The sequence below is a fragment of the Callospermophilus lateralis genome, chromosome 3 (assembly GCF_048772815.1).
Source record: "Callospermophilus lateralis isolate mCalLat2 chromosome 3, mCalLat2.hap1, whole genome shotgun sequence".
NCBI classification, from domain to species: domain Eukaryota; kingdom Metazoa; phylum Chordata; class Mammalia; order Rodentia; family Sciuridae; genus Callospermophilus; species Callospermophilus lateralis.
Window position 1 is genome coordinate 162885883 of NC_135307.1, and position 18358 is coordinate 162904240.

Below are 18358 nucleotides of genomic sequence, written 5' to 3' on the forward strand. Positions count from 1 at the left end.
TTTGATTGCTTCTAGGCAAGAAGATTTCATTAAGGCATTTATTTAACATACATGGACCTAAGACCAAAAGTAAACACACCATAGCTAAGAGGACAAGTAAGAGCCATAACCATCTAAGGAGTTGTGCCCATAGAGGTGTCCAAGTTACAATCTAATCAGAATTTTGTTAAGTGGACCTGAATCTGGCCAAAATTGTTAACATAAAAATAACATTCTTCTTGAAAATACACAAGTTCTCCCAGCATGGGTGGTCAAAAGGTCCAGGGCTTGATAGTAGGACCATCCCTGCCAAAGGGTCTACCTTTTGGGTTAGTTTTTGCACCCTTCCTCTTAGCCAGCTGGGCAGGGACGTCCTGAGGTTCCTCCAACAGCTACCCCTACTGTGCCTCCCATTCCTTATATCAAAGGTATTAATTATAGGGAGAGCTGCAGGTATTGCCCTTTTGACTATAGAATAGCTTTTAAAGATCAAGGATCTAAGGCATCTTAGTGTCCCCTGGTACTACTGAAATTTCTAGGGCTAGTTGGGCCAATGAGCAAAAGCCTGTCCAGACAGGTGGCAAGGAAATATATGCCTTATCTCCACAAATGAAAAATAGACTCTGTTCTGGCTCCAGGTTTATTTGGAATCCATACTGAAAAAACAAGGTAGGGGGTTTTTGTTGAGAGCATCTGGAGCCAGAAATTTCTTCGGAAATTAAATCATCATCAATTTTATTCTACTTGAATAATGTATTGGCCCAAACTCCAATAATATGTTTTTTTTTTCTTTTTTTTTTTTTTTTTTTTTTTTTGGTAGTACTGGGGATTGAACCCAGGGCCTTGTGCATGCAAAGCAGGCACTCTACCAACTAAGCTATATCCTCATCTCCAATAATATGCCTTTTTAAAAAGAATTTTTGAGAGGAAAATAGTAAAGGAGGTCAGGCTCCCTTAAAAGTTCCTGAACTCCATCCTGCTGAAAGACTGGAGGTGTTAATTTTGGAACAGGAGGCTTTACAGGAAGGGGGGGGGGGGAATTTAAGCTTAAGAATAAATGTTTTTTTGTTTTTTTTTTGTTTTTTTCAGGGCTTTGCATGTAATTGACTATATAGGGAAGAATTATACCCTCTGTTGTGGTGTATGTCACCTCAAATGTCCAGGAGCATAGTGATGTATTTAGAAATCCCAAGACAGGACCATCAGATGGAGTGTAAGAAGAATTTTCAAAGAAAACCGGAAATGTCAATTAGGTGTTCATATGAAGCTTACTGAGCCCAGAAAGGGTCACAGAATCATTACTGATATTAAATTATTTGGCCTGGCTCTGAAAAATCCTCCTCCCATGCTTTTTTTTTTTTTTTTTTTTGTACAGGGGATTGAACTCAGGGGCACTCAACTACTGAGCCACATCCCCAGCCCTATTTTGTATTTTATTTAGAGATAGGGTCTCAATGAGTTGCTTAGTGCCTTGCAGTTGCTGAGGCTGGTTTTCAACTCGAGATTCTCCTGTCTCAGCCTCCCAAGCCTCTGGGACTACAGGCATGTGCCACCACGCCCAGATCCTCCCATCCTTTAAAAAACAGTCTATTTCTTGATTAGGAAATTATTTTTCATATTGCATCTGAAGTGACACAGTGCAATTTAAGTTTTTCCAAGCCTCCAGAAGGGCAGGGATAATTCCAAGTGATTTTCTTCCACATACCCAACTATCGGGTAAGTTAAAGGCAGTAGCCAAAAGTTGAATCCATCATAATACAGTTCCCATATCTACATAAAAACAGTATAATAACTATTATCCAATATCCCAACACAACCATACATTTTCACACCTATTCCAAGAATCAAGGGCAACTTATGTCAGTCCTACTCCCAAGAGCAGTTATCCAATTATCATTTATCAGACCCCAAATTTTCAAGGGCACTGCTACTTATATCTCTTTCTCTGAACAGAAGTTTGAAATCGTCCAGTGGCTCACAGGAGTACTAGTTGGTGTCTTTTTCTCCCTGGGGATGCTTACCTTTAGGATTTTCTGCTGGTTCTCGGGTTTAACTCGAGAATGATGATCTTTTAATTGATCCCAACCACTTTAACTGCTGTCAGAGAAACCAGGATTACTTGTGAGGGCCCTCCCTGGGCCTAAAGATGGAGAGAGAGGGGACAGACTTGACCAATACTAAATCTCTAGGACTGAACAGCAAAGGACCATAAGGACCAGCATTTCTAACGCATGCCCCTGAAAGTTTTTGTAAGGTATTTTAGAATTTGGCTAGGGCTGGTATCCTGTATTTGTGCTATTTCTTTGTAAAGTAAGAAGTCATTATTCGAGCGGTGGAGGGTGGGGGAAGATTGGAGGGACTTGAATTGGGCGAAGGGGGCATGGGGGCAGGAAGGATGGTGGAATGAGATGAACATCATTACCCTAGATACATGTGGTGTGACTTTACATCTTGTACAACCAGAGAAATGAAAAGTTCTGCTCCATTTGTGTACAAAGAATAAAACTACATTCTGCTATCATGTATAAATAATTAGAACAAATTTTTAAAAAAGTCATTAGGAAGGAATGGTAATCCATGTAACATTTCATTGGGGCTTAAGCCTAAAGTCTATGGTGTGTTCCTGATTAGTAGTAAGGCTACTGGAAACAAGGTAGGCTACAGGAAGTGGGTTTCTTAAGCTAATTTTCTAAGGTATCCTTTGAAGATATTGTTGGTCTTTTCCACTTTTCCTAATGACGTGGGCCTCCAGGCACAATGCAAATGCTATTGCAAACCAAGGTGCTGTAGATACACTTTGAGTGACAGTTGCCTTGAAGGACAGGCCCTTGTCACTCTGTCAACTTCTGGGAAGTCCAAACCTGGGAATGACTTCAGAGACCAGGATTTTTATTACTTCTAAGGACTTTTTCATCCTGCAAGGGAAGGCTTCCACTCAACTGGTGAAAGTGTCTACCCAGACCAGGAGATACTGCATGCCTCTTGATTTTGGCATAAGTGAAATCTAGCTGCCAGTTTTCCTAAGGATATTTACCTTTATGTTGTACCCCTAAGGGAACTATCTTTTTATTGAGGAGATTGTTCTTTTGATAAATTTCACAGGCTTAGTGATCTGGTGAATCTGAGATTTTTGCCTGTGAATAGCTTTTGTATCATATGATGAGTTTTGTCTATGCTCAAATGAAAAGATTGGTGGAAGGCTTTAATGAACTCTCACTGATTGGCCTCTGGTATGACTTTCCTATTTGTCTGCTACCATCCTTAGGGGTAAGGAGAGTATTCTTGTGAGAGGGCCCACTCTTTTTAAGTTCAGAGTATTGAGGCTGCATCTCTAAGAGTATTCCCAGATCACAGGTGCCTCTATTGTTCTTACAGTTAGCCATTCCTTGGCTGCAGCTGTAGTAGCCTGATCAGCTAGTTTGTTGCCTTCTGTGACCTCATTACTTCCTTTGTGATGACCCCTACAATATTTTACAGGGACTTCAAATTGACAGAAAAAGCGTTTGTCAATCTCCTTATGGTATTTAACAGGAGATCCATTAGCTGTCCAAAAAAATGTCTCAGGCTGAGGTTGGGGCTCAGTGGTAGAGCACTTCCCTGGCACATGTGAGGCACTGGGTTCAATCCTCAGCACCACATAAAAATAAAGGTATTTTGTCCACTTACAACTAAAAACATACATATTAAAAAAAAAAAAAGTCTCTCTTTCCAAAAGCAGCATGGGTATAAAGAACTAAAAAGGTATACTTGGAATTTGTGTGTATATTAACACTTTTATTCTTTGCAAATTTCTACAATTCTTGGTGAGAGCTATGAGTTTTGCACACTGAGCATTAGCACCTGGTGAAAGGACTGAGCTTTCAATAGTTAGTTGCCTCTAAGGTGACCACTACATATCCTGCCTTATGAACCCTCAGCTCCATAAAGGAACTTACACCTGTAAAAAAGAACTAGGTCAGGAGTTTCTAGGGGGGTGTCTTTTAAGTCTTCCCTAGCAGCATAGGTTTGGAGTACTACTTGTTCACAGTTGTGTTCAGTTTCCTTTTCCTAAGGAAGAAAGATGGCTGTCCCTACAAAGGGACAGGTTTTTAATTGGACAGCTGATTCTTCAAGTAATAGCACTTTGGTACCTGAGAGCCAAAGACTCCCTTTGTCCTCTAGGAGTCTTGCACATTATGGGGAGTAAGTACAGTTAAATCTCTTCCTAACATCATTAATTTGCCAGTCTTGGGGATTAGAAGTGCCACTGGTGTTACTGCCCACAAGCAGGTTGGCCATCCTTTGGCACCTAAGTCCAATTCTTTGGTGGTTGTATGGGTTCTGTTCTTGAGTCAGAATTGCTAATGCTTTCCCATGTCTTCCATAGACATGTAAATAAAAAGTCTGTGCACTCAAAGCAGGTGCTTGAAGTAGTGCCTCTTTAAGTTGCTCAATGGCCTGTTCAGGTTCCCATTCCCAAAGATGGGTATTTGAGCTTTGAGTGTTTTTTTAATTAACTGATAGAGAGGATGGGCTATTTGCCCCATACCCTGGAATCCGTAGTCTACAAAACCCTGTTATACCCACAGCTCTCTTAGTTGCTTCAGAGTCCTAGGCAATGGGAAAGAGGAAATAGGTTTAATCCTTTCCTCTCCTGATATTCAACACTAATCCCAGGTATTTGACAGACACTTGGCAAAGCTGGGCTTTAGACTTCGAGACCTTGTATCCTTTTCTGCCAGAAATATTAAGTAATGCTTTGGTATTCCTGTGTGAGATTTCATCTGAAGAAGCACAGAGGAGAAGGTCATCTACACAGTGAAATGACCTCTGTGGATGGCTGAACTGGAAAAAATCCTGAGCTAGGCTTGTCCAAACAAGTGTGGGCTATCTCTAAACCATTAGGGTTAAATAATCCAAGTGAACTAAGTAGACTGGTCAGAGGGGCTCTTTAAATGCAAAACAAGGCATCTTTTAAATCTAACATTGAAAACCCTTCAGAGTCCTCTGGAATTTGAGTATAAGAATTAAGGATTACTGAGCAAATGGGGACCACGGCTTCATTTACCAACCAAAGGTCTTATACTAATCTCCATTTCCCATTGGGCTTTTGTACCCCCAAAAAAGGAGTACTGCAAGGGCTACTGCAAAATTCAGAAGACCATGTATCCTTAAGTTATCTATTACAGTTTATAACCCTTTCTTTGTTTCTGGTTTTAAGACAAACTGTTTCTGATGTGGGAAGGAGATGGGACCCTTATATGGATTTTAACAAAAGTTGTTCTTCTCTTCCTATTTTGCCCATGCTTCTGGATTAATATTAGTCTCCATCAATGCTAGACAGAAAGTTCCTCCTGGTGCCATGAGAATGGATGGATACACACAGACTAAAATGTCCTTCCCCAGTAAAAGGGCTGAGCTCTCAGGTATGATTAAGAAAGTAAACATAAAAAGAATGCCATCCCATTCATAGCAGAGGGGTCTTGAGAAGCTTCTGGAAAGAGGTCTTCCAGACATTCCTTTTACAGTTACAAGAGTGTTGAGACAAGACTAGGACTTGAAAACAGGGCAGAAAAATGGACTTCAAGTCCAAAGGGAAACTAATTTCCTCTCCCTCTATGGTCTTGGTCACTCAGGGTTCCCTAATGGACATGATGGTTCAAGAAAGGGGAGCCAATGAGAGATGCCCTGGGCCTCCTCAGTCCGGCTGCTGGACCATCAGTGAAGTGTCTGAACTAGGGGACCTTCACCTCTAGGTACAACCAACTTCCAATAGTCCCCCTTGCAAACAGTACAAGGTTTGGAGGGCGGTCCCCCGCCCTTGACTTCCATGGTCAACCCTACTTGAAGTATCCTTCCTGTCCACAACCAAAGCAAGTAGAGGTAGACTTCCTTTCTCCTGAGCCTCACTTTAAGTTGACCTACTCTGTTGTAATCACTAGAGCCACTATCTTTCAAAAAGTTCTGTTCCTCTTCCATTTAAGTTTCCTCCTGATCTCTATTGTAAAAAATCTTACTGGCTGTTTTTAGAAGATTGTCCTGAGTATTGTCAGATTCTAAGGGAACTCTCTGGGGTATCCTTTTGATGTCTGAAGCTGACTAGGTTATAAAGTGATCCCTTAAGATCAATTGGCCCCCCACAGACTCTGGGGTCATGCTGGTATATTTGGTCGGAGCCTCCCTAAGTGTTTCTAGGAAAGCAGAGGGGGTCTACCTGAGCAACCTGAGATAACTTAGAGTAACCTAAAGGCTTAGTGTAAGTCCTCCTGAGCACTTCTATAATACAGGACCTGAAAATGTTTCTTTCAAGTCCTCTGTGGAACAGTTAGGATCCCAGTGGAGATCATTTTGGGGCACTGCTTGTCTTCCCTCAGGGAAGTGTTCATTTCCTTGGCCAGTCAGGAAATCCCTGTTCCCATTGGTTGCATATATTTCATACCCCACACACCTCAGCAGCCTGGAAGGCTGCCATCTTTTCATCTGGAGTCAGGGGTTCATTGAGAAGCAACATAACATCTTTCCATGCCAGGTCAAAAGTTTGAGTTAGTCTCTGAAAAAACTCAAAACATCTGTCAGGGTCATCTGAAATTTTCCCTAAGTCAGCCTTTGTCTGCTTTAAACCATGTAAAGAGAAGGGAACATTCTCTTTACATGCACTGTGGTAGGTCTCCCATCTAGGCCCATACCTGCTTCTTACAAAGGCAGAAGGGAGGAATAAATATGGGGTGTTATCTTAGGGGCCTTGGGCATCTTGGGGTCCCTGATAGGAAGGGCATTTACATGGTGTATTATTCTTTTTTAAAAGGGAGATGTCCTTCCATGATTTGGTCCTAAAGTGAGAACAGCAAGAAGTACCATATCTATGTAGCATTTGTTTTTACATAATTTGGGGTTGTCCCTTAAGGCAAAGAAGGCCTGCACATAAGGGACTTCAGACCCTTTATGTTCTTGTTTGCAAAACAGGTCTAACTGTAAAATGGTGTTAGAGTTGATATTTCCCTCTGGAGGCCATTTTCCCCATACTCCAGGTTATACTCACACGAGGCTCCTATACAGAAAAATATCAGGCGTTTCTTTTTTACAGTTTGTGGGTCAATCTGATCTCAACTATTTAAGATACATTCTAAGGGTGTGTGGTCAGTACAGGGAGTAATTCCCATCTGTAAATCAAACAGGGAAGGACAAGGTGTCCCATTATTCCTTTTGTCTCCCAACCAAGGCGTCCCCTGATGTTCCTCCCCTTTCTCATGAGTGAGCAAGGTAAAGGAAGGTAGCCTATCAAACTGGTCACTCTTACTGATGTGGCCCTGAATCCTGTGATTCCCTGTCTGTCATGATAAACTTTGACCTACCTGTGTTCGGACTACCACTAGCTGAAAGACTTCTAGAGGGAGAATCAGTATGAAGGTTACTCAAGGGTTTCTTTAAGGGCAAACCTCAGTCCACTGACACACACCAAAACCCAACACCTCATGCATCAAATCAACAAGGTCTTCTCAAAATACCAATATGGTCCCATCAAGATAATCTCCTGCATCTACCAGGCCCTCACTACTCAGGCAAACCTAGTCTCAAAAGAATCAGAGCCCACACCTGTTTAAAAGTCCCCAAATGACCACCACATAACTGGGTGAACAAAACAACCATCATTCTAGGCCACCACAATGCAGGCAACACACCAAATATATGCAACCAGAGATACACATCTGAGAATCAAACATGCTCACTTGAGAGCCCCATCCAAACACCACTGAGGAAGTCCACAAAATGAAAGTCCATTCAGACTTAACACAGGTAAGGCAATCATCTTGCCTCTACCAGCCCATTAGAGCCTCTACTTCACAAACCCATCAACACTCAGATAAAACTCCTGGACAAACATATCCAGCCCCTAGATGTATACACGCATCCAGCCAAACACACCTAGGGCATTGACCATACTGCAACAACCCAAAACATAGGCGTCTGTTCAACCAGTCATGAAGCAAACATTTAAAAGACCCCAAATCAAGTATAACTCCAACCTTCCAAGCCCCAGCCTCCAAAGCAACAAAAGCCCATGAGACACACACAAAAAATCGTCCTGACAATTAAGAGCAGACCAAGGCTCCAAGAACTGCCAATCCAACAAAGAACTAGACCCTTTCCTGTACCAGCACACCAAAACTCGACCCCATAAAAATCTCAAACAATGTTAACCAACTGTACTAATTATAGCCAATTAAATCACATACACAAAATTTTTGAGTATTTACCTTCCACAAACCATCCACAACTTTTCTTAAACATTCTATAGCTTCTTTACATCCTTAGTTTTGTCCTTATCTTACAATATACTTTCTCTTCAACTTTTCCTAGCAAAATATATCTCCATGCCTATAACTTTCTTTTATCTCTTTCCTTCTTGGTGATCCTTTCACATCCTGAAATAATCCTTATGAAATTCTCAAACATTACTCCCTTCCACAAAACAAAGCACATTAGTAATAAAACAGTCCAAACTCCCACATTCCCTTCCTTTTTCCACAGCCTGGACAATGTTCTGATAATGTTCTGAGTAATATCCCCAATTAAGGAGAACATACAATTGGGTCCCTTCTACTAGAAGAGATGCATGCTTATTTGACTATGATTAGCTTGAATTATATCTTTCATCCTAGGGTCTAGCCTAGGAGCTGTTAAGAGAATTGAGGCAAAAAAAAAAAAAAAAAAAAACTGTAAAATTGGTGCCTATCTCAGAAGCAATTACCAAGGATATGATTGGGGTTCCAGCTCAAGGACTTGAAAATTCCCAATAGCCTTGAGGGGGGGGGGAAGGGCTGAGAGCAAGAGATTGATTTTTAGCAGAGGAGTAGAGAAAGAGATAGATTGCTCGGCTCATGGTCTGTGAATTAATGAGTTGCCTCTTTTCCAAAGACTTCAGATCAACCAAGTCTTCATATCTGAATCCAAGCTACATGGAGTGTGGGTGCCCTCCACCATGGAGCAGAATCTATCAGAAAGTGAAAGAAGCAGAAACTTGAACAAATAGGTTGACCTGGTTCCTGTTCCACAGAGAGAAGCTGAAGTAGAGCTTGACCAACATTTCTCCCTCCAGACAGAGGGGATTGAGTAAACCTCCTCCAATAAGCCTGTACCCAAGTCTTTAGACCAGCCATGAAGCTACTAGTTTTGTCGGTGCATTTTACTCACCCTTCCCAGGAGCCCCAAGGAGCCCCCAAATCTGAGACATCCAGCAGCAAGATGTAGGTTCTTTGTCTCGAGGATCCAAAGAATGAGACCCACGGACAATAGATGGTAAAGAGACAGAATATATTTCTTTCTTTAAACAGAGAGGAAGTGCAGCTCCCATAAGGGAGAGGTCCCAAATGGGTCCCTGCATAGCTACCGTCTATTGGTTTATGTTATTGCTGGAGGTGACCTATAAAGCTATTGGTTGATGACGTTTGAGAAGGGGAGTTTCTTCATCCAACCAGAGTGAGACACTCAGTAACCATGGGGGGGGGGGGCTCCAATCAGGATGTTGATCAGGTGGTATTCACGAGCTTGTTCACAAGTTATTTGGCCCCTCAGATACTTTGTACACTGGATGTTGCAACGGAGGTCTTCCCCCTCCGCAATCAAGTTTGTAGCTCCTGCTCCCAGGCCCAGCAAAATTTCAAAAACATTTAGAACAATGTTGTGCGCACCAGAGTCACATTATATTCTGCTTCGCTCCCTCCCTGGTGGGAAACAAACCACCCTTTGTGAGTTCCTATCTAAGGAAAGTGAGCTGGAATTTCATCCCATCAATTATAAACTGAATGTCATTACTTTGTAAAACTCAAGTCTTGACTTAAGCCAGCAGTTCCCAAACTCTTCAAAATTACCTGGGCATCTAAAAAAAAAACTACGTTGTGCTTTAATTGGCCTGGGCTGCAATTTGGGCATGCCAGAGTCTTAAAACTTCCCAGCGATTCTCCTGTGCAGCCAAGTTTGGTAACTACTTACTATGTTAAAGGATTTTCAAGGTGACGGGGAGTATTTTCAAAATAAATCGAAAAAACAATTATCTCCTTTGTTCTTTTTGAAACTAATAAAAGAATTAAGATAGTTTTCTCCAAGCACACACAAGACAATAGGTTGCTTGATAAATAGGAATCCCCAGCAAACTCTAACAAAACTTCCTTTGAGATAGTAAGACAAAGCAGCATAAGACTTTTCTTCCCAACAGAGCAAACATCCTTCTTACCAAAACACCAAACTTCTACATCTATCTTAACAGTGAATGAACTACAAATGCCACTCTGAACTTGGGAGGACGTGCCCCTAGCACCAGAGGGAAATCAGCCTCCGCAATCGCCCACCATCTCTCGCTGAGGTCCTGCGAGGACCAGAGCTGGGCAAGCCTTGGGTGTCGGTCCTGAAGCACCCAGCCACACACCTGTCCCCCTAGACTCTGCCGGCAGCGCCTCAATAAAAGTTACTTGGGGGAAGTTTGCTCCCGTTCCCAACTGTGCGCCTCTCCGGGCGAGGGGGTGCGGCCGCCTCCCCGCCGCCCCACCTGCAAGGCTCCAAGATTTCCCGGTCGCGCCCCCTCCTAGGACCTGTTCCCCCACCCTGAACCTGAGCTCCCTCCAGAGTCGAGCACCCAACTGACTGGAGCCCGGGCGGGTTCGCCTCGCCCTTCCGTGCGGTCGCTGGGCTGCAAGCAGCCGGCCCTGCCCCTGGCCCGGGGCGCCCCACCTAGAGCGCCCTCGGGAAGCCCGTCGGTACGGCCAGCGCCTCTCGAACCGGGGCGAGAGTCCCAGGAGCCCAAGCATGCCCTGGCTCGAGGTGGGCCGACAACCCGATGCCCCCCGCCCGGCCCCGCCGCAGTTGGACACTCCGGCCAGCGGCCGGGCGCGCGCCTCTGACCGGGCGGTCCAGCGTTGCGCACGCGCGGAGGTGCCCGCCCGCTCGTCCGCGGCGCCCTCACTCACCGCCCAAGCTCCTCGTCGCCTCGGGCGTCGTCGCTGCTAGCCACCTCGGCCCGGTGCCGGCTTCTCTGGCCCCGGCCGGGGCACTCGGGGATCTAGCGCCCGGCGGGCTCGGCGAGCACCCGCACGCAGGGCACGCTCCCCGGGACCGCGCGCGCGCGCCCGTGCGCCGGGAGGAGGCGGGGCGACGCGCCCGTAGGAAGCCCTGGATACAGAGCATGCGCAGTGCCTGCTTCTTCCTAAGGTCGGAGGAGTGGGCGGGGATCCTGGACCAGTGCAAGGGAGAAAGGTGGAGGGGAGTCAGCTCTCTTCCTTCATAGGAAGGCGTCTTCCTCCTCGTTTCCCTAATTTCTGTTGTCTTCTCTGGTTCGTGTCACAGTTAATGTATCAAACATTTATTGAGCACCTACAGAGGCAGGATAGGGCATCCTCCTGCAAGGGGGGATAGATTGTATTTGACTTTGGGACTCTTTTTAGACACTGATTTCAGTGCTTTTTGAACAGATGAATAGAGATCATGCATTACCTAAAACTGCAAACTTTAATCCCACTCAAACGATCTGGAAACTTCACTGAGAACTTCACTGAGAAATGAAAGGATAAGCAGAAGCGGAATCAGCAGTTAAGTTCATCTGGCGAGAAAGATGAACACAGAGGCATTAATTAGCAAAATGGGCAAAGAATATGTGAACCCATCAGTCCTCTTGGGAGCAAGTTTAGTCCGACTGTTGTTCACAGTGAAGGATTGAAAGGCTGGAAAGGTAGTTGAAGCTCATCTGGAAATAATTTTTAACGCTTAGTTCAAGACTAAATGCAGAGTTGGGGAATATAAAGTGAAGACTAAAGACTCAAAATGCCACAATATATTGGAATATACTATTGTCATGGTTATAAATAGTAGAGCCTTAAGTTCAATTGTTTGCATCAAGAACGGAAATGATGGAAAAGTTTCTGGATTGTGAAGGACAAGGTGACTTAGTTTTTGTAACGCCTCTTTTTACAGAGTTGTCTATCATGACAAGCATACATCCCATTAGAAGAGATGGTCATCTTTGGTTAATGTTTATATCAGTGGCTAAAAGACACCTCTAAAATATACAGCCATGGTCACTAAATGCTTCTTTTAGCATGAGTTTGTCTCTAAAAGAGCATATTTCTGCTCAATTGAAAAACCATTACTTCCACAGACATCTAGGCTTTGGAAAACAAAACCACTTTTATACAGTCCAGATGCCCCATAATAAACTGTCTATTGGTATCCAAATATCTCTGAGTCCTTTACTGTGCTCATCTATAACATGGGATTATAATATTTAACTTGTATAATGGTGACTTTTTTGTGTTAATTTGGCTAATGCATGGTACCCAGATGGTCAAACGTTATTCTAGATGTTTTTTAATAAATGTGCTTAATCTCATCTGAGAGTAACATTTAAATCAATAGACTTTGAGTAAAGCATGTTACCCTCTATAATTCATGTGAGACTCATTCAAGCTAAGGCCGTAATAGGAAAGACAATCTCCCCAAAGCAAGAAAGAATTCTTCCAGCAGACACAGTCTCTAGAATACAAGTCTTTCCTGGGTTTCTGGTCTGACAGTCTAACCTGCAATTGCCAATATTTCCCAAGCATATGGACTAATTCCTTAAAATAATCTCTCTATATATAGACAGACATATTCTAAAGAATGTATATGGATATACATATATATACATATAAATATACACACATATATATAAAATATGTATATAAAATATATGTATCAATATACATTTATGTATATCTAGAATATATATCTTTTACACACACATACATATATATCTTCTTTAGAATATGTATGTAGATATATACCCTTTAGATATATATATGTGTGTACATACATATTCTATATATAGAGAGAATATATATATGAATATATAAACATATGTTTATCTCAGGAGAAACAGGATTATATTCTAAGAATAAGTATACAGATACATATTCCTTAAAAACACATACACATGTTGTAGTTTGGATCTCTTAATGTCATCCAAAGGCTCACTGTTGGAGCCTTGATTCTCAGCTGGTGAATCTATTGGGATGTGGTGGAAAATTTAGGAGGTAGGGCCTAGTTGGAGGAAGTGGGTCACTAGTGGCATGACTTTGAAGTATGTATTTTCTCCCTAAAACCTTCCTCACTCTCACAATTTCTCTCTCTATATCTCTATCTCTATCTCTATCTCTATCTCTATCTCTATCTCTATCTCTATCTCTATCTCTATCTCTATCTCTCTCTCTGCTTCCTGGCCACCCTGAGGTAAGCACTCTGACCACACATTCTTGGCACCATGATTTTCTGCTTTGCTTAAGGCTCATAGCAATAGAGCCAGGTGACCATGAAACCTCTTAAATAAAAATTTAAATCAATATAAATCTTTCCTCTTCTGAGCTGATTTTCTCAGGTGTTTTGTCACAATGATGGAAAGCTGTGTAATGCCCATCTATATGTAACATATATGTATCTGTTACACACATCCATATTAAAAAAAAAAAAAACAGCAGGTCCAAAATGGAGTCATTCATACTAAAGTTCCACATCAACACACTAAAACCTGAGCTATTTACTTATATGATGTGACCTTCTGAGAAATTGGGATGGAGATAAAAGCCAAATCCAATTGAGCCAAGAAGATTTTGTTACACTCCTATAAGAAAGTAACCTTGAAACAACCAGTCCTCTATTTGTTCCTTGTTCCTTCTTTTTCTACCAATAGTACTCACCCATTCTGATTAGCTCCTTGGAGCGCCTTTCTGTTTCAAAGGCTGGTTGCTGCTCAGTTCATGAATCGCTGATAAAAGACAATCGAATCTTTGAAACTCAATTTGTGGAAATTTTTTTCTTTGGTGCATATGTATAAAAAAAATACATTCTTTGGGCCCTGTTTCTATGGAGAACACTGGCAATTTTACCTTGGAAGTTTATTTTAAAATATGTAAATTAATTCTGATCTGTAAAACAAGCATTATAATCTTTAACTTGTAGGTTAGGAAAAATGAAATAAAAGTGGGTAAAGCACCCAGTTCATAGCAGGGTCTGAATAAATGGCAACGACTATTATTTGCGAATGAACAGTGGAGGCAAAAACTGAAGAGAAGGGAGAGGGCACTTTGAAAGCATTTTCTCAGTTCACGTACAATATATATGTAAAAAAATAAATGTGTGTCTCTAGCTCTAGCAAACTAAAAAGGTGATACATATGTATGTTTTAACCACTTGCAAATAAATTACCTAGTGGGCCATTGTAACAGTGGTCCACTTTCTACTTTGAATGTAGCCCTTGCTGCTCAGCCACCTGACTTACTTTTAAGAAGACATGTTTCTCTTCCTCTTTCCCTCCTCCCTAGTCTCTCCCCATCCCTAATCTCAGGGGAAACAGGATTATCTTTCTTCCCCAACCTAGGCAGAGATATCCATCCTTGAGAACTCACCTACCACAGAAAGGAAGTAATTCAGACTTGGGGATGGTACCAGAAGGTCTCAGAAACTATTATCTCCTGAGTTAACCAGTGAATTACAATTCAGAGAACACATGGAACGTAGCCTTTCAATCACCTCTTTAAAAGGCCCGCTGTTCTTGCTAATGGGCAGAATCACAGCCTCTGGGACAGGAGTCCCCTGTGTTTTTGCTTTGCTAGCAAAGCAATAATTTTTTTTTCCCTTTTTCTCAAACTCATGTCCTCATTATTGGATTGGCATCAGGGACTAGGAACCAGCTATCTATAACATTATTAACCTAAAGATAGAGCATAGCTATACTCTAAAACACCAAACATGCAAAGCAGAGATGTAAATCACTTCTGAACATTTTATTCTAATTCAAGTTCCAGTTCAATTCACTCTACTTGCTTCTAGGAAGGAAAAACCTAACAAAAGCTTACTTTTGAAATAATTCTTGATGTGGGGAAAAGGGTACACTTGTACATTGCTGGTGGGACTGCAAATTGGTGCGGCCAATTTGGAAAGCAGTATGGAGATTTCTTGGAAAGCTGGGAATGAAACCACCATTTGACCCAGCTATTCCCCTTCTTGGTCTATTCCCTAAAGACCTAAAAAGAGCATGCTACAGGGACACTGCTACATCGATGTTCATAGCAGCACAATTCACAATAACAAGACTGTGGAACCAACCTAGATGCCCTTCAATAGACAAATGGATAAAAAAAAAAATGTGGCATTTACACACAATGGAGTATTACTCTGCATTAAAAAATGACAAAATCATAGAATTTGCAGGGAAATGGATGGCATTAGAGCAGATTATGCCAAGTGAAGCTAGCCAATCCCTAAAAAACAAATGCCAAATGTTTTCTTTGATGTAAGGAGAGTAACTAAGAACAGAGTTGGGAGGAAGAGCATGACAAGAAGATTAACATTAAACAGGGACAAGAGGTGAGAGGGAAAGGGAGAGAGAAGGGAAATTGCATGGAAATGGAAGGAGACCCTCATGGTTATACAAAATTACATACAAGAGGAAGTGAGGGGAAAGGGGAAAAAAAAAGGGGGAGAAATGAATTACAGTAGATGGGGTAGAGAGAGAAGATGGGAGGGGAGGGGGAATAGTAGAAGATAGGAAAGGCAGCAGAATACAACAGACACTAGTATGGCAATATGTAAAACAGTGGATGTGTAACCGATGTGGTGCTGCAATCTGTATACGGGGTAAAAATGGGAGTTCATAACCCACTTGAATCAAAGTGTGAAATATGATATGTCAAGAACTATGTAATGTTTTGAACAACCAACAATAAAAATTTTAAAAAGTGAGAAAAAAGAAATGAAAAAAAAAGAAATAATTCTCAATCTCACAGAAGAGTTGCATGATGCAGCATTCAATCCATTTCAGTGTGTTTATTGAATCCCTTCTGAGGAAGCCTATAGCTATAGAGAATATGCAAAAAAAAATGGTTAAAATATTCCATTTTTCATAAAAATATCACAATTTATTATATGCTAAGCAATGTTCTTGTTCTCAGGAAATTTATCAAATGGCCTAGGGGAAAAACATAACAACAAGTAACCATGACTATAATTTAAGGCAGAATTGGACAAGTGCCATAAGAGGAACATGAAGGATTTGGTCAAATGTACTTCATGTAGATAGTTAGAGCTGGTAGCTCACTCTCCTGATTATAGCTCCACTGTGGTTCTCAACTTTGCATATTTGGGTTTGATGAAAACCAATGAACCACACCAGAACTTTTTTAAAAGTTTTGAGCAAAGTTGATAAATATAAGTTAGCTTTCTCATTCCACTGACATTTGCTTTTGAGCTCAGAGGATATCAGAAGAGAGGGTAAGACAGGAGAGGCACAACCCATTCAGATCTAAAATCTTTCTTTTGTTTTCTCTCTCTTTGTGACTTTGGCTATTACATTTAAAGAAAATTTAAGTTTAGAGTAAAAATAATTGATAATAATAATAATCTTCATGTCTTCATGGAGATTATAAGAAAAACAAAATTAATGTAAAAATAAAAGGCAAAATTGGGGTTTATAATAGGACAGTGAGTTGGAAACCACTATGAATAGAAAAAAGTTAACATATTATATTAGTTCTGTGACCAGTGCTGCTATGAGGTGACACCCTTTTTCCTTTTAGCTAAAAATAAAATATTCCATTTGTGGAATAAACCAACCCCAGGACTGACCAAAAAAATAATAAATTATTTGGGGGAAAATGAACATCATTTTAGTAACCTTTAAGTAATAAGGATGATATTTTTTGCAGAACTTGTGAGTATATTCATTCTTTGAGTTTTGCCACAATAACTGGGATATAAATTAATCTAGGTTTAAAGGAAACCCTGCACTAGAAAAAGAAGAGTTTTAATAAATTGAAAAGGTATGCCTGTAAGCCATGGATGATAATTATCATCTGATGAATAATAGTGGTAATAATAGTAGATGTGAAATAAGTTAAATCATACCCTGGCCCAGATTTTTTTTAATTACAAATACAATCCATAGAATGGTGCCTTATATACTTAACTAATGTGCAAGTTCTAAATGGTTTGAAATTAAATTTAAAACACAATTAGCCCTATACTATTATTGTGCAGCCCTCTCCTTTCCATAGTGTTTTTTTTAAATTAATGCTATTCAAAAGCATTCAAACAGATCAGTTTCATAAGAAGAATGTTATCTTTTTACTTAATAGAGAGCAATGTGGGTACTTTCTTACCATAAGAATATTTGATCATAGAAAGATCAAACTTAACAAAATCACTAGCAAGTACAGTATTGATTATGCTTTATAGGTTCTCTGTCTCCCTCTTTCCTTTAGTGTTTTAGCAAATTGGCAAAATGTGATTGATCAAAACAACATTTCAACAAGATGATTTTTGCACATTTTAATTATAGCTATATCTCAAATCCTACATAATCTTTACATCAGTGCAGCATTTACAATATTAAATCGACTATACTCATAAAAATTAAATTCACAAATTATTTTGCATAAGCAAAAATTTTAAAAAGGAAATTTTAAAAATTTTTAAATTTTTAAAAAATTTTTAAAATTTGCTTAAGCAGAAGAATCTCTGTATTGTGTTATTTTTTTTCTTTTTCTTTGAAAAAGAAATTGAAACCCAAGTGCGCTTAGCTACTGAGCCACATCTTCAGCCCTTTTTAATTTATTTTTTAAATTTTGAGACAGAGTCTCACTATGTTGCTTAGGTCCTCAATAAGTGGCTGAAGCTTGCTTGAACTTTTGATCCTCCTGCCTCAGCCTTGTAAGCCACTGGGATTACCTGTGTGTGCCTCCATGCCCAGCCATTATTTTTCCTTTAAAGATGAACCTCTATAGAACATTATATCATGTTTTTGTGAATGTAAACATGCAGTTCATTAAGCAAGTTCTTGTAAAACTATGTGAACATTAAAATAATTACTTCCATTTGTCATATTTCTAGTTTAGTGAGGCAATCTAGATCAGTGTTCTTTAATAGAAATGTAAGCCACAAATGCAAGCTACATATGTAAAGTTTCTAATAGACATTTTTAAATGAAACAGGTATAATTAACTTTAATAATTTATTTTATTTAACCTATCAAATATTTCATTGGAACTTGTAATAAATACGAAAAAATATTACTGATATGTTTTATATTTTTCATTCTACATCTTCAAACTCTATTATTTTCATGTAGAGCTTAACTTATTCAGACTAACCACATTTCAAATACTTACAAGGCATTTGTGACTAGTGACTATCACTTTGTATATTGCAGATGACTAAGTCATTGGTTACTATAATTGGCTGTACATTGGAGTCACCTGAAAAACTTGTAACATTTTTTTTTGTATCTGTGTCACTGTATTTGGATACTACCTAGGCATTTTGACTTTTTGAAAAACTGTTCAGACTATTCTAATACATACATAAATCTGAGAATCACTAATCA

At 40.4% G+C, this 18358-nt stretch overlaps 1 protein-coding gene across 1 annotated transcript in view; it reads right to left on the minus strand.

Annotated features, from left to right (window-relative positions):
* Positions 1–11028, minus strand: part of Btbd3 (BTB domain containing 3) — a 41853-nt gene extending 30825 nt beyond the window's left edge. Inside the window, exon 1 of the mRNA XM_076851507.2 lies at positions 10920–11028. The gene's annotated coding sequence lies outside the window, so the exon portion shown is untranslated. The remainder of the gene's footprint in view (positions 1–10919) is intronic.
* Between the last annotated feature and the right edge of the window lie 7330 nt (positions 11029–18358).